This window comes from Vicugna pacos, chromosome 7, assembly GCF_048564905.1.
Source record: "Vicugna pacos chromosome 7, VicPac4, whole genome shotgun sequence".
Taxonomy (NCBI): Eukaryota; Metazoa; Chordata; class Mammalia; order Artiodactyla; family Camelidae; genus Vicugna; species Vicugna pacos.
In genome coordinates, this window is record NC_132993.1 from 12,175,307 (window position 1) to 12,197,661 (window position 22,355).

The 22,355-nt window shown below is 49.2% G+C and overlaps 1 protein-coding gene and 1 long non-coding RNA gene across 7 annotated transcripts in view; one reads left to right on the plus strand and one right to left on the minus strand.

The window, feature by feature from the left end:
* The first annotated feature begins 8,533 nt into the window (after window positions 1–8,533).
* DENND2A (DENN domain containing 2A) overlaps window positions 8,534–22,355 on the plus strand; it is an 86,123-nt gene continuing 72,301 nt past the window's right edge. Inside the window, exon 1 of one of the 6 annotated variants that reach the window (XM_072964336.1) lies at window positions 8,534–8,794. The gene's annotated coding sequence lies outside the window, so the exon portion shown is untranslated. Of the gene's footprint in view, window positions 8,795–8,962; window positions 9,086–20,623; window positions 20,675–22,355 lie in introns of those variants that run through there. The other 5 variants (XM_072964337.1, XM_072964335.1, XM_072964332.1 and 2 more) reach the window with 5 other exon arrangements.
* LOC140697528 (uncharacterized) lies at window positions 18,774–20,452 on the minus strand. The gene is made up of 2 exons (XR_012074663.1): window positions 19,256–20,452; window positions 18,774–19,019 (listed from the first exon to the last, which is right to left on the minus strand). It is a non-coding gene; the product is annotated as an uncharacterized lncRNA (long non-coding RNA).

The window sequence follows — 22,355 nt, forward strand, 5'->3', positions numbered from 1 at the left end:
GAGGCAGACCCCACAGGGGGCACGTACTATGCAATGCAAAGTGTGGTAAGAGCCATGGAAACAATGGAGAATGGGGAGAACGGATAGGATGGAGGCAGCTGGGGAGGGAAAGGGACGGCGGGGGTGGGAGGGTGTTCTGCCGCAGAAAAGAATAAAGCCCCCAATAATATGGACTTTTGTGTGAAGTTTTTGGGGAGTTTGCTTAACCTTGAAGAACCAAAGGAAGGTCAGAAAACTTCAGAGAGCACGAGGGAGTGGAACAAAGCTTGGAAATCAGCCAACACAGCCAGGGAAGGCCTGGTGGTCCTCTGGTCTGCTCTTTGGGGTTTATGAGCTGCGGTTCCACAGTCACCTCCATGTATACAACCCTGTATCTCCACGTGGGTTCCAGGCTTCCACAGAAGTCTGCCAGGGGTGGGTCTGTGGGCCTCACAAGTGGAAGGGTCCTTGGGACAGAAACTAGGATGTGGGCCACCTCCGCTGCTGGAAGTGTGACTGCCACTCACAGCCTAAGGAACACCTGAAACAGGCTGTCCATAGAGACAGAAATGGCTACTCCTGCACTGTTGACTAACAATCCATTTCCCGTTTCCACAAGATGCTACAGACCCCTTTGAAGTTCCCATGACAGAAGTCACACCTACCACCACTGGTTTCAAATACGGTCAGCCATTAACTTTGTCCTCCTAGCTTCCTCTGATTTATTTGCCCACCCTGTCCCAAAGGTGTAGAATAGTCTTTTATTCCTCTGATTCACCAAAGGGCTTATTGAGGACTTAATTTGAAACCAGAGGCCCCAGGTTCTAGTCCCCTAATTAGAAGGTAACCACATTACCTCAGGTGAGTCTCTCTGGGCCTCTGTTTCTCCTTAAGCAAATTGGAGAGGAGTCTGACTAAAGCTATACAAATTCTCTAGACTTACATTTATGATTCTGGCAATTAGCTATCTTTAACTGTTCTTAAGAATAAATGTTAGCAAACATCGTCATTTATATTATCTAGATAAATAAAAGTTGTTCTGTTTCCCAAATATGGAAGAAACATCATGGAAAGTCAAGAAGGCCTTTGTGGCATCCTAGAAATTCATCTAAAGCAGTGGCTCTCAAACTTTAACACCCATCAGAATCACCCAGGGGCTGTCCCATCCCAGTGTCTGATTCTGTAGGTCTGGAGTGGGGCCTGAGAGTTTGCATTTCTAACTGGTTCCCATATGCTTCTGCTGGTCCTGGGAACACAGTTTGAGAACTATTGACCTTGTGGTGGTGGTGGTGGTGGTGGTGATGCTGGTGGTAGTGATAGTAAAAAAAGGTCAGCATCTCAAGGAGTTATAGTCACCTAAACAAGTGAAGTTTAGGGATTTCTGGGGCCCATGTGAATTTCAGTTAGGACAACAATGCCATACATATTAAGGCACCATGGACAGCAAATCAAACAGATCAAATATGAACCCTAAATCAAAAATTGTAAGGACAACCTTTAAAAATCACAGATGTTGATTTGCAGTCAAGCTACTTCTCACGTGGGTAACTCTATGTAATCTGTTTCATGATTAGTAACAGCATGAATATATTTAGAATGATTAATGAATTGAGACTAAATATACAAACACACTGGCCAGACCATATACGGCACTAGAACTCTGACCTACAGCCCCTATAGCAATCAGCCCAGAATAGCCAGGACTTGGTCAATGACTGCCAGCTTCTCTAATTTTCACCCCCATTACCAACTCAAGACCAACCAGAGAAAGCCAAATATCCTTTCCAAAGCATCACACGAAGTGCTCCAGGCCCCAGCCTCCCAGTGCAATCTCCCGTCAGGGCACCAGAAGCCTTTTCTTTTTTCTCTATAAACCTTTCCAGCATTTGATCCTCCACTTGTACTTGTATCTCTGCCAAACGCAAGTGAGTAGCTGACTCCTTTTCTACAGAAAGCTCTGAATAAATAACCCGTTTGTTCATTTGGGTAGTCTTTGTTTATTCCTGCAGAATCTTCACAATGGTAAGCAAGCCCCGAATAATCAATAGTTAACAAGTTCTCAGAAACGTGCTTGCTGGTATTAACCATAGTACCACTAGGTGGCACCATGCACTTGTGAAGTGCTTGCAAAGCTCTGGATTCCGGACAGGCTGGGAAAGAATGGGAGGGGGAAAGAGGTGCAAAGACCCGCCTGGCTGTGCTAATTTTTCACTTGAACCAAATGACTGTAATTTTAGCATCTCTCATGTAATATTGTTACATAGCAGATGTGATGGAGGGCAAGTATTTGTTCAAGATCCTGGGGATGGGGACTTGACTGTCTCTGGGGTTTTCAATGTCTGCACTTTTGACATTTGGGACAGAATAATTCCTTTTTGGGAGAACGGAGGGCAGGGGAAGCTGTCCTGTGCTGGTAGGATGTTTAGTAGCATCTCTGGCTTCTACCTTCTCAATGCCAGAATCATCCTCCTTTCCCAATTGTGACGATAAAATATGTCTGCAGACATCGCCAGATGTCCCCTGAGGGAGTCAAGCTGCCCCTAGGTGAGGACCACTGGGCTTAGCTTCTTACGGAGGGAAGTTCTCTGCTGCGACCCTTTCAGCATCCTGCCCTCCCCCATCACACACGCTTTTTTCAGAACAGAAGAAAATTGGGGAAGAGACAACGCTGCACACGCCTGCCGCAGCCACCCCGGGGGCAGGCTCTACACCAGTGTGTCTCCAGTGGGAGCTAGAGCCACCGCCACCAAAAACACCTGGGTGCCTGTAAAACGGCAGACTCCTGGGCCCCATCCTAGGCCCCCTGCATTCACATCCCTGTGGGGAAGAGTAGAATCTACTTTTTTCCCTCACAACCCCAAGAGGACTGTCAGGCAAATAAAAAGTGTGAAAAGCACTGACCCCATCCTACCCTGTCCTGCTGGTACACCTGGCCTGCAGGTAGCTCCTCAGAAAGTTGGACCCTGGTGTGAAAATTCTGGCTCTGGGCCACCCATATACATCTGCTCCCTAAGCCAATAGAGTAGAAAATACCAGAAATCATACTGGAAAGAGACACTAAGGGAGGAGGCTGTTGTAGGCCTGGCTGCCCCTCCCTGTCCCCACTGCAGTGATTTTCCATCCCATCCTTGGCCCCTCCCTGCCTGCTCCTTTCTCTTTTCTTCTTTTCAGTTGAGTTGTCTCCATTACTTCTCATGAGATTTCTCCTCCTCTGGTTCCCCTCGTGGCTTCCTGGATGGTTGCTCTGGTTGTGCCCTGGTGCAGGTGCAGCTCCTGTGCAGACTCGGGGCCTGGGCAGGTCCCCTCCCTCCTTCCACTTGAGAGGTTTGGCCCTGCCTGTGGAGGGGGAGCCCTCCAGCTCTGCCCTGCTGTGCCCCACCACGCTGCAGGCAGCTCTGCCTCTGCTGGTCCTTTAACCAGGTCCTCCCTCTGTTTGTAAACTGGGCAGATGAGAACAGTAGCTCCTGATGGTGGTCCTGGCAGCAGAGCCAGGAAGGGGTTGTCTGGGGTTACACTGCTGGGCTCATTCCAGCTCTGGCACTCTCATGGTGGCCTTGGGCAGGGCACTGGCTCTTCTTGGCAGTTACTTCATTGGTAAATGGGGCTGCTGTGAGAACCTACCTCCTAGGTGATCTCTGGGAAGCCTGATGCTCCCTGGCACACGCTCGGTCATACAGGAAAAAGCCAAATGGAGATGCGCACAGGCAGCGGCTTTGTGCTTTCTCTGCCTGCCTGAGAAGGCGGGGGGCTGGGAGGAACCCACAGACAAGAGTTGCCTTACCAAAGGTCACACTGCTATCTGTGGCAGTCAGAAGTCACCTGGCTTGCCTTTGGCCAATATTTTAATTTTGATTTGATTTGATCTGAGAGATATAGGAAGTGAACCAGAGATTAGGGCTTTCCTGAAATATGTCCCCTCAAGCCAGGTGTGGCGTCTGAGAGGCAGCACGGTGATTTACAGCCATTTGGAGGTCTAAATTAGGCTGGGATCAGGGCCCTGGGTGGGTGTTAGCAGAGGGGACGAACTTGCAGGCTTTAAGTCTGCGTGTGTGGTGCCCAGATCCTAACATGATGTGATGAAGATGTATAAAGTGGATTCTCACCTCCCCCTCATGTCTGAGGAGATTGCCTGGTTGGTCAGGAAATAGAAGAGAAGGCTCTGGGAAGCAGGATGTGGGAGCCTTGCGTCCTCAGCACCGTCCAGAGCTGGTCCGGCTGTCCTACTGTGTTCTGGAATCACAGTGCACAGGAACAGCCAGACCTGCCTAAACACAGAAATTCATGCCTCTGGAAGAGTATCTCCATCACCATCCTCTTGTTCCTTTCCCTCAAGTTCAACTGGATCTTCCAGAAGGGAAAGAGGAGGATATATGCACAGAGGGTTTTGGGCATGGAGAGTATACAACTCGAGACTTTGCCTAAGGGTGAATGACGCAGACCATCCATGACTTTGTTCTCTACTTTTCATCATAAACACACTAATTCCTGTAAAGTTATGAATGTTTTCGTTCTTTGTGGGGAAAAAAAAGACCCTTCAAAGTAAGCTAGGGGCATAGGAGTGAAACAGATGGTGCTTATGCAGAAATTACAGCTCACTGTGATATTTGCCAATTTGGTGATTCTTTAAGATTTCCAGTGGTGCCCTGACAAATGTCAGCAGTCTGTGGTGAAACCAATGCCACTTACTCCACAGTGCCTCCTACAGGGCCCCGACAGCTTCCAATCTCCCAGCCCCAGCACAGGAGGTAGAAGGCAGGAAGGCATGAATGAGACAGGACAGAGAAAGAACAGAGCACTCAACTATAGCAAAGACAGGCCCTTCGCAGCCAGGGGAAGATGTAGGAGTCCCAGAGCCCTTGGTGTCTGGCTCTGCTCACGCCTTCCCCTGGGTGGCCTCCACTCCCCCTGCCCCATCCTTCCCCTCCCATCCCACATCCCCTGGATGACATTAGATTGGGACCAAGAACAAACCAAGCTCGGGTTTGAGGTTTGGGTGGGATGCTTGGCTTGGTTTTGTTTCCTCAGAGGGAGGCAGCCGGGGGTTGTGGTGGGACGGGAAGGTGCTCGCATCCAGCTGTCTCTAGGCAGGGGAGGATGGGCCACGGATAGGAGCAGCATGGACCCAGGCCGGCAGGAGGGAGATGGCTTCCTGGGAAGGAAAGGAGCAGGATGCCTGTGAAAGAATGAGGGGCCCTGCCGCCAGCCCAGATGGCTCTGTCCTTGGGCTCAGATCCACAGTCAAGAGATGAGTAGGCATGTCAAGGTGAGGCTGTGGACTTCCCCTGCCCCTAAAACAGGCTCCTTCCTTGCTCTACCTCATCCAATGTCATGGCCCTAACCATAGATAAATGATTCCTCTCCCCATGTCAGCTTTCTAGATAAAATAATAATAATTTTAAAAAATAACCAAACTTCTTATCCATCATCTACTGCGTCTATAACTTTCAAGGATGCACTGGCAGGCTGGTGGCATGGAGACAGAAGTTCCTGCTAGGCAAGGAGCAAAAAGGAATGGACCAGTGGCCCAAGCAAGGGGTCTCCAATCTCCAAGAAGGGGTGTCTGAGATGCCTGTGCCTTCCAGAGCGGGGAGCATAACCTGGACTTGGGTTGAAGGCTGATCCAGAAATCGCTTCATTGCGGCTGGCCGTGGGCAGAGCAGTTGCTCTCAGGCAACCTGGCGTGACAAAAAGAGAGGCTTGGGCTTGTGTGACCTCAAAGAAGTCTTAGAACTTGGTTTTCCCACCCCGAAAATGGTAGGGATGATATTCAGTTGCCCAGGAGCGTGGGGTGGGTCACATGGCGTAGCACAGGTGAAGCGCCTGGCGCTGCAGAGACGCCCAGAAGTGCTCAGCATCCTCAAGGAATGTCAGTGGACACTGAACACTTTGGGGGAGAGTAGACGTTCAAAGGCTCTTTCGCAGACTCTCTTGACGTCGTATTCCAGCTAGCCATCTCCCTTTCCTCGTGCCTCAGTTCTCCTTCCCTTGGCTTATCGCTGGGAGGAAGCGGGCTCTGTGCTGCCCGCTGCTCTCTCCTCCCGCACAAGGCCCTGGACCTAAAAGGGGCGGGGGCGGGGGAAACTCAGTTCTGAGTGGGGAGAAGACACACAGCCTGTGCACGCCTCACTCCCTGAACCCTGGGCACCGCTGTACTCCTGCAAAGAAAAGAGATGAGAATAACAAACGGGAGCTAAGGTAGAGTGCCCCCCATGGGCCAGGCCCAGTACTACACCCTGTACTTGAAGATCTGCTTTACTCCCCACAGGATGAGGGCGGTTATAGCTATTTCCACCCCCAACCCCACCCCCACCTCCGTACAGGTGAAGACGCTGAGAGTTAGAGGCCAAGTCACCTGCTGCAGAGCCAGATTTGGCCGTCTGTCCCAGATCCATGCTCCTTAACTAGATGCTAAAGGAAGACGAGATCAGTGGGCAAGAGATGGTCTGCAGAGTCTCATGGGTGCTCTAGGTGGAAAAAGCAGGATTCAAGATCAAGAAAAATTACCTCTGTCCCCCTCCTCCTCCCGCACCTTTCCCCACTGAAACCAGGCAGTCTCTCCCACTCTCATCCTCATTCTCCAATGTGAGGAGAAGCTGAGGATGGTCAGGAAGGACAGAAAGAAGAGAGGACCACGGAGTGGGTCTTCCAGGCTCTAGTGCACAGTCCCCACCTTGGAGGGCCACCCTGACCTCTGGAGCTGGAGAACCAGGGCTGGAGAAGGCGGGGAGAGGGGGAGCATCAGCTGGGAAAGCTCCAGGGAGCCAGCAAGGGTGGGACCACACAGGAGAGGAGGGGAGCCATGCATGGGAGGGACTTCTGCCAGGCCGACAGAACCATTAGATGACCTAGGGATGAGAGCAGCCAGCCCTGAGGAACAGTGCAAATTGGGGCTGTGATAGGCAAGCAGGGATGGAAACTTGCAAAGCATAGACCCCAGCATCGCTCATCAGAGTCTGACCCAATGAACTGAGGCAGGAATATTTTTCTAACACAAGTTACTGTCTAGAACTCAAAGATGAAGGAGCAAAGGAGTGGCAGCGTGCCACTTAAGAGATGCCCCAAGGGGCTCTCCAGCCTCCTGATTGTCCACCTGAGATGTGGCTGGCAGTTGGAAAGCCGCAACACAACGGTAGTGGCCTGTTCTGTGCACTGGGTTGGGGCAGGCAGCCAGCTGGGCTCTCAGCTCAGTTGTTTTCCATTTGCCCTTCCCTCCACTTAGCCAGTTTGCCTCATGATACCCTGGGGCCCAGGGAGTAATGAATCCTCAAGAAGCTGTCTCTGATCTTTTTTTAACAAGTGAAAATTTATTGAATGATACTTTGGCAAACAAAACAACAATTTAGGTGTTTACACTTTAAAAAAGCTGCTTACCCTTATAAATTGGTATTCTAAAAGTTTACCATGCTTCGTGAGCCAGTTATGGCATGAAGGAGTCTTGGGAGCTTTAAGAAGCCTGAGAACAGGTTCAAAGATCTTGTGGAATGAGTAAACCTCCCAGTGAAGGAGACAGAATTTTCCCCTGTGACTTTGATATCTGAAAGGTCCCTCAAATCTCAGGCTCCCAGTGCATAAGGACTGCCTAGACAGTATCTAATGTTCCCCATGTTCTGCAATCCTTTGTTTTCTCTTCCCCTTCTCTCCTGCACACCCTTTCTGTGGATTTGTAGATTAAGCCTCTCTCTCTCATATTCTACCTTGCCTAGGCTTTAGGCCCCTCCGTCCAGGGGTCCCTGAATTAAAGACAAGAATAACTTTACTCTGGATAGAGATGGTCCTGGAACCATCCCCCTGCACCCGTAAATCACCACCACCAGTTCCATCTCCCTTTCATCAGTGACTCCTCTGATCAAAAACCTTGTCCCCCCCCACCCCGCACACACACAATTGCCCTCAGCATAAATCACCCCACAGCATTTTCACGTGGACTTGAGGGTCCTAAATGCTGCGACCCGTGCTCCTTAATAGTTTGTCCCACGCAAGTGGGGGGCAGCAGGCACTATAAAGTCACTTCTCTGGGAAGCTTCCCACCCCCCCCACCCCCCGCCTGGTTTGGGAGCCTTGTGCCCTGAGCTCAGAGTCCCTGGTCTTTTACTGACAGTGTCAGGGTGTCGGAGCCACAGCCAGAGGGCAGTCTGCAAGGGGCGAGGGTGGTGGCTGACTCGTTGCCTAGGCTGTCCCAATCCCCAGCCCCGCGCCTGAGCCCTCGTAGGTGCCCCACAAACGCGTTAAATGACTGGAGTGAACAGAGAGCAAGGAGTGTCGCCGCCACACTGGGGCATCTGTCTCAAGGGCTCAGTTCCCGGGCCAAGCGCCTCGCACGAATAAAGCCCCAGCCTGGCAGAGACAGACCCTGCCTCTCGGTGGGCTCCAGCAAACAAGGGGTTAAGTCACCGTCTCCCCACCCCCCAAAAAAGGGCGAGGGGAAGAGTCCGGCAGAAGGTCCTGTTTACTGGAGCCGCTCGAGTCCGCGCGGCCCTGGGAGAGGCGTTGCCGTGGCAACGGGCCGGGCGCCCGCCAGCTGCGGATGAGCTCACTGAGCCGCGGCGGGCGGGGGGCGGCGGGGCGCGCGGCCCGGCTCAGAGCCACCGCGCCGCCGGGAGAGGAAGGGGCTGCCGGCCGAGCCCGCCCTCCACTCGCCCACAGCGGCGGCCGGGCGGCGGGGACGCGAGCGGAGGGCGCCGGGAGAGGCCCGGCCGACACGAGCGCGGGGGGCTGCGGGCCATGGCGCCCCCAGCCCCCGCCGCCCGCCGCCCCCGCCCGCCCGGGCGCCCCGGAGCAGCGCCTCGGAGCCCGCGGAGCCGCGGCCCGCCGGGAGGTAGGGCCAGGCCGGGGGGCGGTGGACGGGACGCGTGCGGGGACCGCGGAGGGCACGCGCCGAGGGCGGGGGAGGAGACGGCGGAGCTGCCCCAACCCGGAGCTGGCAAGTGGCGCTTTGCAGACCGCAGGCTGCGGTTCCTGGGTGCGGACGTGGGGACCGAGGCGCTTCAGCCTGACCTGCAGGACTTGAGCAAAGTCCTATCCAGACGTCCTTCTGGTAGTTCGGGAAGCCGTCGTCCCGCGCCGAGGAAACCTGCAGAAACCGGGCCGGGTCCCAGGGGGCTCAAGAGTAAGAGTGTGTGAGTGTGAATGTGTGTGTGTAGAGGAAGAATCGAGAAAGTTTGAGCTGCCAGACCCCCCCTCACTGGTCAGAATGTGCAGTCTTGGGAAAGCAGGAAGGTAAAGATGATTGCATGAGCTCATTTCTCCCACTTTTCCCCTAAGGATGAAGTTGGGAGCAGATGCAGCCCAGGGGGAAGTCTTCACAACACAGGATATAATGATTTGTAGGAGGGTGACAGGGAACTGGATCCAAAGCCCTGAGGAGAGCCAGACCTCAGCAGAGGAATCCTGTCCTTGAGGGGAAGCTGGACATTGCCCTCCAGGGGCAGAGACTGGGGCAAGGGGACTGCAGTGGCTTTGTTGTAACCAGCTGGTGCTGGGGAAGGAGCAGGCGGACTTCTAGCTCGTGCTGAGATGTGCTTCAGGGATGTGACTTTCCTGGTGTTGTAAATGACTCACCGAAATAATGGCCCGAGGGTAGGAGGGTTGTAATAGGCACTCTCTATAATTTTGTTATTAGACTCTTAAACCTGTGGTGGTTACTACAGAAAAGAACAAAATCATTCCTGCTTGCATCAGCAAGTATCAAACACACCAAAGGAGAAGAGTAGGACATCCCTGGTGCGGGCCATCTAGGATAAGCAGACTTCTACCAGAAATCAAGAGCAAACTAACTGTTTTTAGGGCTGTGAAAAGGCTGGCAGAGAGGCTGGCCTCCAGTCCTTTTATTCTGGAAGATTTGAACCCTGCCTGTGTCAAGTATTCATTCACTTAACAGCTCTTTGTGCTAGGCGTTAGGGTCAGAGTGATGAATGATATCACCCTTCATTCCAGGCAGTCACCATTTTAGCTGGGTAGTTAAATTAAACCCAGTCTGCATCTGGCTCGGCCTTGAGTGCTGTGTGCCCCGGAAACTCAGAGCAGGGCCACCCAGTTCAGGGGAGGCACACAGAATAAGTAATGCCAGGCTCAGCCCTGAAAACCTCTTCACCCACAGAGCAGGGAAGGTTGTTTCAGGCTGAGGGAACAGCATGTGCAAAGTTACAAAGAGTGGGGACAGGCAAGTGTGGGAAAATTTATGGTTGCAGTTCGGGGCGGTGGGTAGATGGGTGGAGGATGATTTTGCTGAAGCAGCAGCAGTGGGATCAGCCTGTATCTTAGCAAGCTCGCTTTGGTTGTTGGGTGGAGGCTCAGAGGAGCATGAGACCAGGGCCTTGCAGCACCCAAGCTAGAGTTACTGACGTGCAGATGACGCCAGTGGAGAGGTGGGATGGAAAGGTCCAAGAGATAAAGAGGTGGGACCTGGTGACAGCCTTGGGCACAGAGTCAGATAACTTAGACAAAAACGAAATGCAGAAAAGCTCAGGAGAAAACAAAGCAAAGCAAAAGGAATGGATATTTTGAATGGCCTGAATTTAGCAGATTACAACACTTGGACAGTCAATTTGGCTGTAAACTTTCTGGCAGCTGAGAAACAAACAAAAATACACTGGATTGCACAGTTTTGGATGTTGGACAAGATAAAGCATACAAATTAATTTTCAGGCCAAAATTTTTCCTGGAATTGAACTCAACTGGGAATGTCATGTGGAACTTTGTGTAAAGATTAAAGAGTGACATAGAAAAAACTTCATTGTCAGTTGTTACAGAAGACGGGAAGATAGAATTCCACGTGACTCTCTTTCTTTACCACCTTCCTGTTATGACTTGGGAACAGACTGCATTTCTGTGGGGGACCAAGAGTCAGCTCAGGCTTGTGGGCAGTCGTGGTACAGGGCAGCGAGGGCCTGGGGCATCCTATGTGGAGGAGCCCAGGGTCTCACAAGTGTAGGAAGAGGTGATACCTACTTCAGTAAATGTAGAGAGCAAAGCACCCTGGTGCCCAACCATGAAGAGGGAAGCAGGCATACCCCAGCGTGGCCCACAGGCAGGTGGGCTGAGATGGGTCTGAAGAAGGGGCCTGCTAGGGCAGAGTGTTGGGAAGGTTGGCATCCAGAAATCCTAACCAAAGAGAAACAGAGAGTGGGAAGAGCATTTGTGGATTCCGTTCAGCTGGGCAAGTCCACTTCCCCTAGTGGGCCAGGTCTTTCTGCCCTTGGACCTGCTGTTGAGCCTGCTTCTAGGGGTGGGACTCAAGACACCAGATCCTCTCTTCTGAGGTCAGGGAGGGTGGGAAACTTGTTTGCTGCATAAAGAATGTTGCAGAAGAATACGGAGTGAGGGCTGGGAGGTTCTAGTCTCAGTCGCAAACCTCCGGGCCAGGCCCTACCCGTTGGATTCTGCAGAAGGGACAGAATCTGCAGAATCTGTGTCAGTGCCCTCCTAACGTGCCCTCCGAAGTTGATACCACTTCTTGCCAACTGTAGACGCCTTAAATTCACCTTGAGTCAGGATGATAGTTTACTACCCCCTCCCCCAATCACAGTTCTTAACATTTTTAACTCAGGGTACACATTAGAATACATATTTAAATGCTAGTTGTAGAGGGAGGGGGGAAGGCATTTTTTTTTAAACAACTGATGCCTGGGCCCCATGCCAGGCCAAGAAAAGCAAAATCTCTGAGCATGGGCCCTGGGAATCAATATTTTTTAAAGGTTCCAGGTGATTTTTAAGGTACAGTCAAGGTTGAGAGCAGCTGCTTTAACATTTACCCAGAGAGTCATTACAGCAGAGAACAGAAATGTCAGATTCCAAAAGCAAGGACTCCATAGAATTTAAAAGCCTGTTACTCATGATGAAATCAACCTGGCTAGTCAGCCTTTGACATCAAGACCTAAAGCTATCTTGAACAGATACAGATAAGGAGGCGGGTAACAAACACATTTATATAAAGCTGTGTGTGTGTGTGTTTGTGTGTGTGTGTGTGTGTGTGTGTGTGTGTGTGTGTGTGTGTGTGTGAAGCTTTTTTTTTTAGCATAAGTTCTAAAAGCATAATTACAAGCCTTCCACAGTTAGATCTGTCTGGTCTAATACTGTTGTATGCAGTGCTGCACCTTAGCCAAAACTGAAAAGCCTCAGCACCTTTCTCATTTTGCCTGGAACAAACATAAATCTATCTTTCTTGAGTGCTGAGCCTCTGAGCTCTGAGTTCTTTCTACTTCCCTCCTGGTATTCAAGTGTATTTGTTCTCTGACCTATGTCTTATAGATTGGAAAGAAGCTGAGAGAATTCATTTATGCAGTTTAACATGCATAAAGTCTCAATCAAAAGGAATGAATCTCTAAGGGTTTAATTTCAGTAACTTGCAGAATATTAGGGGAGCTATTTAGAGGCTCGATGCCTTTTCCCAAAACCCTCAGGTACACCTTACAGGCAGCTGCTTCTTTGGCTATAAGCAAAGTTGACTCAGCTTCCCCCACTACTTTTGGAATCCAGCCCCCTTTTTTGCTTCCTGAGGGCCCTTGAAATGTCTGACAGTTACTCATGAGTGACCTCTGCTTATGCCTTGTGTCATGTCCAGTCTCCTGTGTCAAGATATGGTCCCTTCTTCCACCAGAACCAGACAGCCTCCACAGGTATCTGGGCTCTCTCTGAAACCCCTGCACTGGCCACCCAACAGAGGGCCTCACAGACACGTCTGCCCCTTTAATGATAGGAGGCAGGTCAGTGCCTGGAACCTAGGTGAGTGATTGGTCAGTTCTCTACATTTGACATCCAAAAGACAGCAATACATTGGGAAGCCAGAGTTAGACCCTCTTTTACCCTCGTGTTAAAATCATTACCTGATTTGGACATTTATCCCAACTCAGTTTGCCTAGAAATTAAACCCTTTACCAGCCAAAGTCCAGAGTTGCTTTCTCTTTGGCTTCCCTTTGGCACATTCGTCCTTGGCCAGTGGTTGGCGGAAAGAGGGATGAGCCTGAGACCCCCTTTTCTAGCTGGCTGAGCTACTAACACCCAACTTCCCTCTGTGTTTGGGAAGCAGGAGGTTCCTTGCACCCCTTCAGGAGGAAATGAGACCAGGACTGAGCTGAGAGTGGGGACAGGACAGGAAGTTGTGACCGTGACTGCTCTTCCACGGGACCCAGGCCCTGTCTTATCAGGAGGGCCTGTCAGACCAGTTCAGGCAGAGTATCTAACACACTTCCTTTGGTTGTTTTGTTTTCTTAAAAATTGTACTTCACAATTTTCAGATGCCTTTTACATACATACTTTTATATATACATGTATATATATATGTAAACTATGAAAGTTAGGTTTGTTATAAAGTTTTTAAGCAATATATAAAAAAGAATACAATGAATAATGGAAGTTTACCCTATACTGACCCCCTCCTCAGAGGCAGTCACTGTTTGGTATATACACCAAAGCCCCCAGGACTTCTTTTCTTTACATGTAATGTATTTTGTTTGTTTGTTTGTTACAAAAATGGAAGCACGCTATGATAGTTGAACAGTATTTTGTGACTAATTCCATGTGGGACATATGTAGTCCTCTCCTTCACAGCTGCCTAGTGTTTTTTATATAGGTTGACTTCGTTTGTTTAGCAAATTCTCTATTGACGAGCAATTAGTGGTTTCTGACTTTAGCCGCTGCAGTGGCTCCAGCATTTGCTCCCACGTTTCTGTAAGATAAATTCCCAGAAATGGAATTGCTAGATGAAAAGATTTCAAAGCCAAATGCATACTGAATATATCTGTGCCCAGTGATGGATATTTTAAAAATGAGATTCTGATACTCAGTCTTAAAAAATTATAAAATATATTACTCTCTCTCCCCTAACCCAAGTAAAGTAGATTACCTCTCTCTTTCCTAACTCACCCTAGTTCTCCCCTGAATTTACTATGAATTTCTATTTAAGCCAACATGAGGATTAAACTTCATAGTGTGGTGCATTCATAGAGGCAATCTATTATTTTGAGTTTTGTTAAATTTAAAAAGGCAATGTATTAAAACTAGCATTTCTAAGAAATGTTTTATTGATTGTCATCCAACAAACTGTCCCAATTTTGTCTCTTGCTGTTGGTTTTGTTTTCCCAAAACCTTGATCCCATATAACTATGGTTTCACACAAGTGTGGAGGTTGAAACCTGGGATGGGTGGAGTGGGTTGCACACCAGAGCCAACCCAGGGAAATAATCCAAGTTGCCTCCCTTTTTCTCCCTCAGACTTCCTGACTTTTCAGAGGCGAAGATGTCATAAGGGTTGAATTTCATTTAGCACTAAGTTCCCCGCAGATCCCCTGTGGGTAATAGATCGGGTAACCATGTATAAAAGTGGGACATTTGGACAGTAAAAAGTGAGCACTAAAGATAAGTTGTTAATTGATATACAGCAGGCTTCTCCTGGGACCATCCCTGCAAACTGCAACTTTCAGCTACCTGGGAAGGGTTGGACGTGCCCATCCATTCGCCCTGCTGGTCCAGGGGCGCTGATGTAGGGACATGATTCTTTCCCATCCCTCTGCCTCCCAGCCTTTCTTAGCCCCTCTAGAGTAGAGGCCTGAGTCCAGGGAGGAGGAGGGGACAGGTGGCTAACCTGGTGCTGCATGTCAACTTGTCCCCACTAAACAAATCAAAAGAGATGGGTACCACTACCCTTGGCTCCCCACAGCTCACTACAGAAGAAGTAATAACTGCCTTTTCCCAGCAAATTGGAGCCATTAAAGCAGGGCACTTCTCTAATTTTATTTGGACTTCTCACATCCCTTGGAAATACAGACTCAACCTCCCCAGGTGACCAAGCAGAGGCATTTGTGTGGGATCACGCAGCAAATCAGGATTAAAATTGACCTTGTGTGGTCAGGAGAGAAGTTAGCTGGGGAAGAAGCCATAGAGCACTGATTTGGTCACTGGGCAGGAGCAGTGGGGCAGCTGAGACATGGAACTTGCATCCCCTGCAGCTGGAGTGGGACCAGTTTCTCAGCCACAGACTTGGCCAGGGAGGTGGCTGCGAAGACACAGAGGAGCTTCCCAAAACAGCTTGTCTGTGCTCTCAGCTTCTGCCAGGGCAATGTCTCCAGCTTGCTGGGGACTCCGAGGGATTCTCCACTTAATACTCTGAGCGGCAGGTGAGAGTTGTTCAGATTTGGAATGAAGTGTGTGGTCATCCAACGCCAAGTCTAACTCCCTGGGATCTTGACATCCTTTACATCTGGTCCATTTCATCATCTGTGTTTGTGACAATCAACAAACATACCCAAGCTCCCAGGACATCAAAAAGGGACTAGTGTTATGTTTATCCTCCAGCTGAACTGATGCATCTAACAGGACAGAAAAACATCAGAGAGGAGAGGATACTTGATGCCTCCCAAAACAACGAGACCTGGAGATTCCAGCACAACAGAGTCAGAGCCAAGAGAAGTGCCTATTCCAGGCTCTCCTTTCACCAGAACGCAGGACAGCCAAGATCCCTGGCCTGGGACAGAGAGAAGAGAGACTGTGAAAAGAGTCGGAGGCTGCTTCTAGGCACACATACAGCCCAGGTTCAGGCTGCCTTTGACCAGAGGAAAAGAGAAGGAGATGCTACTTTCAGGATGGGGAGCAGAGCCCCTGAAAGAGTCATGGTGGCAGGTCCACAAGCTCCTCCTCACGGCCCTGAGGTCTGGCTTCCATTCCTAACCGTCGGCAGAGACTTTATCCCGGGTTACTAATGATGCAGCCATTGGCTACTTCACTCTTCTCCTCGTGTTTGAGCTCCCTAATGTAAGTGACATGCCTGACACAGGTCAAGGTTGATGTCAAACTGGTATGTTGACACATCTGTACCACTTGTCAAAACGCTGAAATGCTTCTCTACTAATTGTAAATATTTGCTCTCCTGAGCTCCCAGTGTCCCGCAATCCTGGGACCCCTGTATATGAGATCCAGCTGTTAAAGGGCTAACAGTAAGGCCATTGTGATTGGCTGGTGTCCGAGCCCCACCTTAGGGAAGTATTTTGAGTATAGCTTCTTCCCTTGAGACACCACACCCTTTGGGTTGTCCTAACTGTCTTTGGAAAAGGAGATCTTCACTGATTTCTTTTATTCTTATTCAACAAGCATTTATACCGCACCCACAGTAGACCAAGATCTGGTCTAGACATTGTATAGGAATAAAAAGAAGCCCAATGCAGGTGTTCTGCCATCAGAGCTCCCTGTCCAGTTAGAAGGTTCAAATAAAGAAACAAAAAGGAGCCAAATCAAGAGCTGGGAAGCGGGGCAAAGTAAGAGTGACCCCACACCTCGATTGTTCGTGCTCTTCTTTTTCTTCACTTTTTCTTCAAGAGAGCTCATCTGTGTTCGCTGGGTCTTCAGCTGCATCCAGTGTTTACACCTCCAGGGTGGTTCTTTCACCAGACTCTTTAGATCTTTACCTCTGACTTTCTGCTCTACGCCTTTCCTCCTGAACGTACAAAAAGATGTATCTTCATCATGTATCCTCATTAAGTTCCGAGGAGAGCAAACCTTCCCTCGCCTTTCTCATTCCAGAACATCTCCAAGTCTAGCCCGCCAGCCCTTCTGTCTTCCTCTCCATGTTTCCCCATCATCCGTCCCAGAGCTGCCATCCCCTCAGTCTTGTCCCGGGCAGTATGCACTATCGCCTTTTCTTCACACTCTTGCCTCGCCTGAAAATTCTCCTCTTCCAACTGTTGGAACCCAATCTAGTCAAAGGGCCACAGATTCTCTCTTCTTTGAAGCAATCCGTGATTCCTCTGACTTTCACTGCCCACCTCTAAAGTCCTCAAGTTACATTTGTTCATAATGTTTACCACTGTAGTTTGAATTTAGCCCCTAAACCACTCTCGCATTGTGACTTACATTAAACATGTCGTCAGGCGTCCCCTGGACCGATCTCATCTTTTTGTCTTAAAACAATTACAATCTCTTATGGCCATTGGTGGATTAGATTGACATCTTCTCTCCCCAGCTCCAGGGCAGGGACCGTTCCCTGTATTCATGTGTTTCCCAGCAGCTCCTCACACGGAGTACTGTGTTCAGCTCCTTGATTAATCTCATTGATTAATTTCAGATCCATCAGTGCTGGCTCAGATTAGCTAAATAAAATCATAGGAGAAAGACCATTTCCCATATCTCAGAACTTAGCTAAATAAAACTGAGCACATTCCCAGGCATTGCACAACTTCTGAGCACAAAACACCAGGCCCAGATAGTAAACAAACAGAAACAGGGCCTCAGCTTATATGGCGCCAGAAAACAGGGTGGAAGGGGAGGGAAGTGAGGGCAAGCAGACCGAGCTGATGGGGGCAGGGGGGCTCCCCCTTCCTTTCGTGTGGGGCCTGGAGGCTGAGCACTGGTACTGCCTGGCTTCAACTGAGAAAGGAAGAGGGTCAGCTCTCCTAATTTTAAAACCCGCTTTTACAGATTCCACTATAACAGCAGTGAGACTGTTGAGAGGTTTTACAGCTTTACCACATCTCCGAACAATTGAGGCTGATAAGCAGCCCTGCAGATGAGTTGCAGAGGTGGTATTATTAAAATAAAGTTCTGTATTATTACTAGTATCAGTATTATTTGGCAGAGTTAAGTTCAGTTATAACAGAAGCCATGCGGAGCCTTTTCCGAGGACACACACTATGCTGGATGCTTTACAGGCGGCTCTCCCTTAAGCCTCACCTCTGGCATTCAGAGTAGGTGCTACTCCATCACTTTACAGAGGCGAGAACTAAGGCTCAGAAAAGTAATTTGCCCAAAGTCCCACAGCTCTCAAGCGGCAGAGCTGGAATTTGAACCTGGGTCTGTCTGCTTCTAAACCCTCTGCCTTTAACCCTCACGACAGGCCATCTCTCAAGCTCTTTCCCAGAACTGGGAGGAGGGCAGGAGCAGCCCCAGCCCCCTTCTCTCTCTCTGAGCTGGGGGAGCCATGGTGCTGGCCCCTGGAAAGGGGATGGGAGATGACGTCTCCCTCTAAGATTGCTGCCTTTTGTCCAAATGTGCTGGCCGGGAGCCAGGCTGGAAACTCTCTGCTCATGGAAAGAGAGAGAACAGAAGCCAGCAAAAGAGGGTGGGAAAGGGTCTGAGGGGGAGGAAAGGAAGAGGAGGGCAGGAAGGCGGGAGGGAGAGGAGGTGGGGAGTGAGGAGTTTGGGGAGGCACAGCTGGAGCCAGAGATGTCTGCCAGGAAGCAAGTAAAATGTGGCCTTCAGGTGCATCCCCAGCAAGTGGCTGCTTCTAATGTGCTGTGAGCGTCCAGCCTTGGGTGGCACAGGCCCTGGGCTCTCCAGGTGCTCAGAGGCCATGACACAGGACAGATTACACAAGGGGCTCTTCCTCCCCTACTCAGTATTACTGTTCCATGAGTCAGGTTAAAAGGAACACGAGGAAACCCTTTTCAGAGGGAAAAACAAGTCCCCAGATGGCAGCCTGGGGGCTGCCTCTGAAGTGGAGAGGATGGCCAGGTGGTACCCTGGTGCCAGGGTGCTCACGGAGAGGAGGGAGGGGGGATGACAGGTGCCCAGTACTTTGAATAAAACCCAATCAAAACAATTCACTGAGTAGCTAGTCTGTAACTGGGAGGGGAGGGCCTGTACCCTGCCCCCAAGGCCCTCGATTTGGCATTAAGCATCGATTTGGCCCTGGACTCTAATATGACAGTCTGGATTCATTCAGCATCCATGTGGCCTTGGGAAGACTTCGTCTCTCTGGGCCTTGGTTTCCACATCTGTAAAGATGAGGCAATAGTAGAGTTGGTGTGAGGATTCACTGAAACAATCTGTGTAGAATCTTGCCTAAAAATAGTAAGTGCTCGATGAATGCTATTCATTCATTATTGCAGTTTAATTTAAGGTGAAAAACATAAATATGTGAAATCTTGAATAAACTATATAAATAACAATTGAAGCCAAGCATGGAAGAGAGACCACAAGGTTATGCACATTTAGATTGCCAAATGTAGGTAAGTTAATAATATCCAGAGAAATTCAGAGGAGAGGGGAAGAACTTCAGTTTCGGGTGGCCAGGGCTAACCCCAGAATTGTTGCTGGGTTTCTGAAAAGGTGGGCTTTCTGAAAAGAAGAAAAGAGGAATATATAATCAGTTGTCCTGGTGTGGCTTCTCTATAGAAATGTGAGTCCGTACATTTCTGGGGAAGGAAAAGGAGTGTGGAGGAGGTGGATGAGCCCCAATGGAGTAATAGGAACCCTGGGTCCTGCTCTTGCCTCTGCCCCCTGCCCAGACAGGTGACTTAAGACAGGTGAGCCACAAAACTCCTGGGCCACAGTGTGGTCATTTCTGGCCATACCTTCCTCCGTGTTACCTTCCTGTGTTCAGATTTGAGAGCTTCTCCATGCCAGTGGGTTTTCTATCTTCGTATGCATCTTTTTTTTTTCCCCCTTTTCCTCTTTGAATTTCCACACTAGACTGAAGTCTCTAAGAAGCACTGTCATTTACAGACCGGGTTCCCAGTGACTGACGGGGGTCACAAGGGGAGAGCTGCTGAGGCCAGGAGGAGGATGTGGAAGACTGGGTCAGCCAGTGCAGGCGTCATTCCCAACAGGGTCCTGGGAGAAGAGGCTCAGCATTTCCTGAAGGGAAATGACTCCCATAAATAGAAAGAGGGATGGGAAAAGGATCCGTCCATCCCTTTCCTACTGTCAACTCAGCTCTTCTTCTGGTGTCCAGACAATGCAACCTCTTGTAAATGCTTTTCATTCAAATGTGTCCCTGCCAGTGTGTGGGGGGAGAGATATGAGATATACTTTCTTGTAAATTGTAGATCTAAAATAAGAACTGAGGAAGGCATACATTCCTTTTATTTGTTCGTTTACCCACAGTAAGCTCTCATCGGTCCATTCCAATCTAAGACCCAGAGTTTTTTCAGTGAGGATTTATTGGAAAGAAAATAAGGAAACTGTACGCCTTCTGATACCATGTCCTATTTAACCGCATCCAAGAGTTAAGCAGATCTTCCTGTATGAATGCTTATAATGTGCTGTTCAGATCCTCAGGAAGATTAGGCGTCATGACATGGCTTTACTAAGACTTCAGGTGTTTCCAACACCCCCAGTGTCATGATGAGTCTCCCCAGGAAGGGAAAGGGACTTCTTGACCTTCAGGAATGTAATGGGAATGATCAGAGCACACCCAAACTCCTGGGCCAGGCCGGAGGCAAACCTAATGGGGACTTTGGTTTCCTTAGTAGCTGAAGTTTGCTCAGCTTAAGCCATGTGGGTGCAGATTCATGTGAAAAATTCACATGGACACTAGCTTTCCTTTTTCGTTTTCAGGAAGTAGTTGAATGTAGATTGAACATGACACCGTGTTAGTGGAGATTCTTTTGGTTGCTTAAGCAAACAAGGTTATAAAGATATCTTGTGGAACCCCTGGGCAGGAATGCTCTTGGCCCCAAAAGTGGATTGGATTGAGGGTGTGCAGAGCCCTCATTCCGCGGGCATCATCCTTCTCTTCCACAGGCCAGCTCCGTCTGCTCCTTAGTCCGCACGGCGGAAAATGGCTGCCTCACAGCGCCACGTTTCCGACACAGATTGACGCAACTCCCTGGCAACGGAACCTGATTGGCCCAACTAGAGTGAGGCCTCCTCTAGAGCCAATCAGCTGTGACTAGGGGGTGGGATCATGGTTCAAACATGGCTGCCCATGTCCCTGTGGCCCTCGTGCGTGAGGGAAGGGGAAGTTCGCAGGAAAGGGGCCCCTTTGAGAGGTAGGCAAGCCTTGGATAGTGCCTGTCCTACCGACATTTTGTGCTCATTTGTCTTAACTACTGTGCTCATAGGAAACCCGGTTCCTCAGATTCACTTGCTGAGTACTTTGCCAGAGGTGGTGTTTGTGAGGGAGGTAACGGTGTACCAGAGCGAGGGCTCCCGGGCTACGCAAGCTCCACGGGCTCCACACATCTCTCTTAAAATCCCAGGGGTACTACTATGACTTCCTAACGTGTGCCTGGTACATGCTGCCGGATGCTCAGTATCTGTCTCTCCCCCCTCCCCCTCCTTCGTCGTCTCCCTCCCTCCCTCCTTAAGTCCTTCTTCCTTTCTTTTCTCTCTCTGTCTCTCTCTCTCTTTTTTTTTTTTTGGTAATAGTTAAAAGGTATAATTTGCATACCATAAAAATTCGCCCATTTAAAATGTACCATTTAATGGGTTTTAGTATATTCACAGAGTTGTGCAAACATCACCACAAATCACCACAGTCAATTTTAGAACATTTGCATCACTCTGAAGAAGAAACCCATACCCCTTAGCCATTACCCTCTACCCCGACTCCAACCCCTTCAGCCCTAAGTAACCACTAATCTGCTTTCTGTCTCCATAGACATCCGTGTTTCAGACATTTCATGTAAATAGACTTTTACAGTATGTGGCCTTTTGCGATTGGCTTGTATTCATTTAGCATAATGTTTTCAAGGCCCATCCATATTGTCGCATGTGTCAGGACTTCATTCCTTTGATGGCTAAATATTATTCATCGTATGGATGTACCACATTTTCTTTCTTCACCAGCTAATGGCTTTTGGACTGTTTCCACTTTGGGGCCATCATGAACAGGTGCTCTGAATATTAGTATAGAAGAACATATGTGAACAAATGCTCTCATTTCTCTTGGGAGATGCATTATTTCTAAGATTATGTTGGTAAAATACTTATATACAGTGCCTGACAGATCATAGGATGTATCAGTGTTCATTTCCTTACCCTGACCTTTCCAAAGGTTATGAATGAAAGCTATTTCCTGCTTGCAGCTCTTAGAAGAAACAGCGGTCAGGCTTTCAGGTTACTGTCACCAGGGGTCCTGGCATCACTGAGTAGCGGATTCTTGCATCAGGCTTGTGAGGGTTGTTATCAGGTGGTTCTGGTTGAAGATGCTGAGGGACCAGATAACAAGGTATGAGGGGTGAAATCTAGAATCTGGAGTAGAAAGAGACGAATAGGATTCCCTATTCTGCTACTTAAATCCTGAGATCTTGGGCAAGTCAATTTTAAAACAGTTTTTAATTGAGAGAGAATTAATTAATCAAGTTAAAACTTGGTGAATTTAGATAAAGAATATGTGAGTTTCTGTACTGTTCTTGCAACTGTTCTGTAAACGCGAAATTATTTTGAAATAAAAAAAATTCAAGGTCGTCATGCTGCTGGTAACAACTTGAGAAAAGCTTTGAGAAGTCTCCACAAGTTGTGTTCAGATTCTGCCTTAGTTTGTGTTGTTGATTGACTCCTGCAAGGAGACCCAGCAAATCAGGCATAATTACTTACAGAATCAATGCTGCTTTTCCTTCAGGGGCTTGCGCTTGCTTAAGCATTTAGCCGTTTTAGGGTTATGCAAACATCTATGTGTTTTACCCATCCACCCACCCCAAAGGAAGCGCAGCCCACCCTTTAAGCCCA